We start from the raw sequence: 7,138 nt of genomic DNA on the forward strand, positions 1-7,138 counted from the left end.
CTCGCGTTAAATCAAACAAAGTCTCCTAATTCTAGAAGAGATTATTATTATTAAGCTTAAATACATTTCTTATCTCGTTATTTGGTTTAGAATTAATTTTTTATCTCTACTTTTAAAATTGAGTTTTTCATTTTTTTATTTTATAATTTGTGAGATTTTATTGATACTATCCATTTTTTATGACCTATAAAACAGAAATAAAAAAATACGATGCAACTGAATTGAATTAAATAAAATTGTGTTTAATATTTTTTTTATAAATATTAATTTGTTTATGTTGTACTATCAAATGTGAAATTTTATCAAATAAAAAAAATAAAAAAAATATATTAATTAATAATATGAATTTTGATACTGTTGTGTTGTAATATTCTCACGTCATACAACATCATAAAAAATAAAAAAATAAAAAATTTAATTTTAAAAATAAAATAATTAAAAGTTAATTTTAAATAAAATAATATATTTATTATTATTTAAAGTTATTGAAAAAATAATACACATTATTTAATTTCAAATTGTTATTGTTATTTTTTATATTCTAATCAATTTTTAGTGTCAAATAAATTATAACTGATTCTAGTACTTTGTCAAATTAACGGCGGCTACTATTTTAAAAATACTGAAAATTCGTTTTGTTGGAATGAAACGACTAGACAAAGACAAATTGGATAAAGATATACTCGTATCTAAATTTGTATTAATTAGATAGTTAGAATCAGAGTTTTTTTTTCTTAATCTAACAGTTTTCTGAGTCTATTATCTTATGTAATTTTTAATACAACAATGATTCTTGAACACGAATTTTGATGCCTAATATCATCTAAATTACGTTTTGATACGCTTGTCAATTTTTTATTATTAAATTATCTCTCATGAATAACAAAATACAATGACTCGAAAGATGTGTATGGCTACTGTATGGGATATGATATCCCAATTGTGTATCCCCATCCAACTGTCAAATTTAAACATCACATTAAATAGAGGAGTCTTAGAATTTCTCGTAAACTTTAAATAAATGTGAGAAAAAGTTTTTAAAATTAAAATAAAGAAAAAAAATTATATTTATGGTCTTTAAGTTCGTCTAAATCTGTCACAGGATTTTTAAGTATTTCTTTTTAAGTTTTATTTTGTTAACAAAGAAAATGAATATCTATTTTCAAATAAAGAATAAATTAAATCAGACCTCCACCCAAATTTCGCTATTTAGAAAATTCAAATTTAAAATAAGACAAAATCAAACTAAACATTAAAATCTATAAAAATATAACATAGATTAAATTTATTTTTCTTATGTACTAAAAACTACTTTTATTTTTTTGGGTCTCTCCAAATTTCTTAGGAACCAAAATGGATCTTTACTCAAATTTTAAATTTTAATTAGTATTTTAGTCCCTAATAATTGAATTGTTAGCATAATTGATCCCTACAATAAAATGGGTCAACAGATTATTGACATTAATATGTCACGTAGAATTTTTTTGCCATAATAAATATCCAAACCAAACCCAACATAAAAAATTACAAGTGGTGAAGAAAATTCCAACTTTCAAACCGCATTTAATTTCGCTATGTGAGATTACTATTCTCTTAAAGAGGTTATAGATTTGTAAAATTTAGCAAACTCACTCCCTTGAACTCGCTTAGTCACAAGATTACTCGCCCAACGAATTTCATTTGCCTTGTTTCATCAAATCTTGGCTCCAATAATCTTGGTTGTTTTTCTCTTTATTTACTTACTCTGATTTTACCTAGAACAACAAAGAAAGATGCAACATATCACCATTTTTTATATCTTAAACCTTAATAACTAAATATTTATAAGGATTTGGATAAAATAACATGTTTTCTATCAAACTAAGTTCATAAGTGCTTTAACAATACATCAAATATATGGTAATTAAGTACTTATCAACTCTCCCCAACTTAGAATTTTATTTGTCCTCAAACAAAAGTACTATCAAAAAGAATTTTAAACATAACTTTAAAAGAGCTTAAAAAGAATCTTGAGTGCACATAATGGATGATCATGATTTGCGAACAATCAAATATTCCATTGTCAATTCTCTTTTGACTTACATGATTTTTAGTTGAAATGAATTTTCAAAGGACAAAATCATGGTATCAATGGATGAAAGTATGTTTCAGAAACAATTGCATTGTCAAAATGTGATTTCCACAAATTCCATTCAAAAGTTAGTAAATCAGGAATACATTCCTCACATAAAAGTGTTTCACTCATTAATATCAAGCAAGGTGAATGTTTCTCTCATTCCATACATCGCATTCACACAAAATCAATTTTGTTAGTCATCTGCGCACATATCACATGATACATAATCAAACATGGATCACTAAGGCTTTTCATGGTTGTAATGTGGCTTGACACCAAAAAATATAGGTTTTTTTAGATAACAAAGGTGCCTAAAGGTTATGAGAGCAATCATTTTCCTAAATTTTTACATAATATAGCTAATGTAAACCACTTCTCTTTTTTCACTTTTCCTACCTTTTTTTGGTGAATACTCACGTGTTTTTCTTCTTGTTTTTCTTTTCTTTCTTTCTTTCATTCATTTTTGTTCTATTTTTTTTTTTTTTGAATTTCAAAAGGAAAAATTTTGTTTTTTTTTTCTCCCCAACTTAGATAAAACCATAATTATGATTAGGAAATGCTTTCTTATCCTTATAGACATGGGAGGTGTTTATTGTTTTTCCTTTTGGATTCAAGGTTCTATTTCAAAAGAAAAAATATATTTCATTTAAGTACAAAGGGGTTAAGTAGGATCACTCACTTACGAGGTAGCTTTTCGGTCAAATGGTTCACTCTCAAATAGAAACAATTGTCTTAACCATTTCCATGTATCATACATATAGTGACAGACAATGGTTTAAACAAAACCAACAATATAAATCCAATGATCCAATGTCAGGATCCAAATCATCATACATTTCTTCAAAATTAGGTTCCAAAGCTTCATACATTTTGTCACTGTTGTCTCCTCCTTGATCTATTTAACTGCATCCAAAAAATTACATAAATATAACATTAAAAATCCTAACTCCTGAACCCAAAAAACAAAAACAAAAAGACAAAATTTGAGCATTACATGAACTGGGTTAACGTATGTGTACGTGAACTCAGTTAACGTATCATATACGTGAATTGAATTCAAGTAAACATACATGAACTCAGTTCACGTAAGGTTCAGATGTTTCAAAAATATGACCTTCACGTGAACTGAGTTCATATATGTTTACTTGAAATCAACTCACGTATATGATACGTTAACTGACTTCACGTACACATACGTTAACTCAGTTCGCGTAGCTCATGTGAATTCTTAAACTCCATTCATTTACACAATATTAAATCACGTACGTCTACGTAAACCTAAATCACGTAGCATCTGTATTTTCTTAATTTTATCAGTTACGTGAATTTATTTTACGTGAACTCAGTTCACGTACAAAACCCATATTTTGAAAAATAAATTGAAACTACAAAACACAACAATTTACATACCTAGTTGAGTCACTATAACTACAATGTGAAGTTGATGAAGATGATTCAAGATTATTGAAGATGGAATGTATCAAAATGATTGAAGAAGATGAAGAATATTGAAGAATATTGAAGAACATTGAAAATGTTAGGTTAATGAAGATGATGAAGATAGAAGTGATGGGGTTAAGTGAATAAAGAGGGAAGGGTATTTTGGATTTACAAAAGAAATTAGGGGTGTGGGAAGCAAAATGAGAGGTGTGGGAAGTAAAAGCATTTAATTTAATATAGGAAATGCGTATTAAATTGATTTTGAAAAAAGTAAGTCCGAAGGTATTTAAATGTCTAGGTCGAATACTATGAACTTAGTTACGGTGTTGGAATTTTGTTTTAACTTAGTAAAATTTCCTTCGATAAAGATTAAGAGAAATAGAAGAATTTCATACTTTATTGGTTGAATATGAGAAGAAAAATTGATTAGCATAACTTTGTTTTGTTTAAAGAAGAACAAAAAGATAAATACACCTTCAACTTTCTAAAACATGAATTTTATATAATGAACAAATTGATGTGTTAAGTTTGTATATGGTAATATTTAATAGGCTAAATTACATCTGTGGTCCCTTAACTTAATTTCAGGTAACGTTTTAGTCCTTTATCTTTTTTTTTTCTCGATTTAGTCCTTCATTCCTAAAAATATCAAATAAAGTATGAAAATATGAGTTTATTTGAAGATTTGCGTTACGAATTTGATGAAATTTGTATTATATTGAAGAATATAATTAATTTTATGAGTTTTAATTGAATTTTTTTTTTGAATTTTTGTATAAAAAAGGATATCATTGTTGAAATTTTAAAACATAAAATATCAAATTGTCACTTAAAATTAAAATAAAGGACCAAGTCGGGAAAAAAAAAAGATAAATGACTAAAACGTTACCTGAAATTAAGTTAAAGGACCACAAATGTAATTTATCCTATTTAATATAGGTGACAAAGTATTTAAGTTTTACATATGTTAGATGATATATATAAGATTGTTTTAGATATGGTTTGTATATGTATGAGGTGGGTCACATATTGTTGGTGAGTATGTTTATAAAATATTTGGCTAAATTACAATTTTGGTTCTCATATTTTCACTCATTCATGAAATTAGTCTTCCTATTTTAAAATTAAACAGTTTTTGTCTCTTTATCATATTTTTAAACTAAAGAATGGTGAGTGACATAATTAACATGACATGGCATACTATCTCATGATATAGAAAATTATAAATACATTAATTATTTATGTTATTAGTTAAATTACAAAAATGAATAATTTCAAACTAATATTTTTAGTGGATTTTATTGCAGTTTTTTTAGTATTAATCATTCAATATCATCTATTCATAAGCCATGTCATTTAACATATGTCAAATCACTATTTTTTTGTTACAATATAATTAAAAGAGATTAAAACTGTTGAATTTTAAAATAAAAAAACCAAATTTCACGCATTGATAAAAATAAAAGATCAAAATTACAATTAATTCAAAATATTTTGCATATAAGTGGTGGAAAATGTATGCTAATGCATTCATGGTATTGAGGTGTTGATCATAGAGAAATGTCCACGTGGTGTTGATCATAGAGAAATGTCCACGTGGTGTTGATCATAGAGAAATGCCCATAGTCCTTGTGAGGATTTTGTCATTCCTTCAAAAAAAAAATTGTGGTGTTGCTCATATAAATAGGACACCACCACCCTTTGCAAATGGGAGAAGATATTTCATAATCATGTGTAGTACCATATATGCATTTTTTTAGTATTTGAAGAATGTTGTTTAAAATATATGTGGTGTGAATATACATTTACACTTTGTTTGCATTTATATTTCATCCGCTACATATATGTATATATATGTTGATCCTTGTTGTTGATTTGTTTCGACTATATGATGCCCTCCTTAGTTGAGGAAGATGTTGGAATCTCTTAGAGCAAACCATGAATAGAATAATCACACTCCAGACACAATCATGCGGGTAGTTAAAATTTGACTGATATGTCGTCAGATGTTGTAATCTATTTAGGGTTGTAGTTTTTTGTATGTGTGTCGTCGGCACGATATTTTAACACATGATGTGTAAAGATGTTAGTTATTAAAGAAATATTAATTTATAGTTGGCATTTTCTCATAACTTATAAACTTTTGAAAATTTAGTGTATAATTTTTGCAATATAAGTGTTGGAAATGATGATGATAACATGTCTCTCAATATTTTCTTCGCATTCAACCAAGTGATGAAAACTCCATCCCAATGGTGAACTTAAAATATTTCCTTAATTCTTTTGTATTGAACTTTTGATACTTAGGTTTAGCACCTCTATCACACCCTTTATCTAATTCACTATCCAATTCATCAATGCAATACTCATCTTAAATAGGATTCATCTCATTAATCCCTAGTGACACTATAAGGGACCACTCATCACCCTCACCAAATAGACTTCTACCAGTGATGCTTGCATTTTTTTGTTTTACTTAAAAGAGGACTTATATAGGAGGTGGTTTTTTCTTCAATTTCTTTCATCCATGTGCAATAGTGTAATAGTGTGTAGTTTAACAACCCCTTGATTTACTTCCTCCTCAATTCCATCATCTACCCCCACCATCCTGTCTTTCGTACTATCATCAAACTGAACATTTTTGTAGTGAATAATCACTATCATCACTCCCTTTGTTCCTCAATTCATAAGACACCTTTAACTTCATCATTCACTTTCAGTGAATCACCAACAGTACCTTCAACACAAACATGACACCCAATCTTTTATGCATCTATATTGACATTATACTACACTTATATATCATTTTCATCATTATTTTCAATAGTATAGTTACACATCTAATGCTACATACTGAATTTCTTTAGGTCATTATCCAATGATAAAGTACTAGGTTTCCACCAAAGTCTCACATAATCAACAATAAAGTCTAATTCCTTTACAAGACCACGAGCCTCAAATATTGACCACACTTCGATATCTAATCCTTTATATGCATGCACTTCACTTGAGGGTCTAGTACAAAAAAAACACTTGGTAAAAACTCAACAAAAAATCTCATAGCTAGCATAAACCAATTTAAACAAGGCATTTATAAGACAGTTTTAGAAGAAAAAAATGTAGTAAAGAATAACACACTAATCATTCTACCAAAAAGATCTCTTCTCTGCTATACTTCACACGAATTCAATGCAGTAAACAACAAAACAACAATATCCCTTTTTTATTAAACATATATCCAACACGAAACCCTAAACTCCACATGGCTTTAACAGGATAGCAACAATTTTGACAAACAGAACTTCAAAAGAGGAATGTACACCATTGGAACAAGAAAAGACATATTTCAAGCATTCTTTGTGATTGAACTACCGTCTTCAAATCTTCACACAAAACGTAGGACGACCACCTTGGAAGCTTCACCAAACTCACTCGAGATCATAAATCTTTGACTCGCTATCTCTCAAGATCTAAGGTTTCCTCCCAAGTTTATTTTTGGGGTAAACAATTTAGGGTCTTAGGGATTTTTAACAATTTCTGAGACTTTTTTGTTAAATTAATTTTATAAAATTATATATATAT

This window comes from Cicer arietinum, chromosome 6 (genome assembly GCF_000331145.2).
Source record: "Cicer arietinum cultivar CDC Frontier isolate Library 1 chromosome 6, Cicar.CDCFrontier_v2.0, whole genome shotgun sequence".
In the NCBI taxonomy this organism is placed as follows: domain Eukaryota; kingdom Viridiplantae; phylum Streptophyta; class Magnoliopsida; order Fabales; family Fabaceae; genus Cicer; species Cicer arietinum.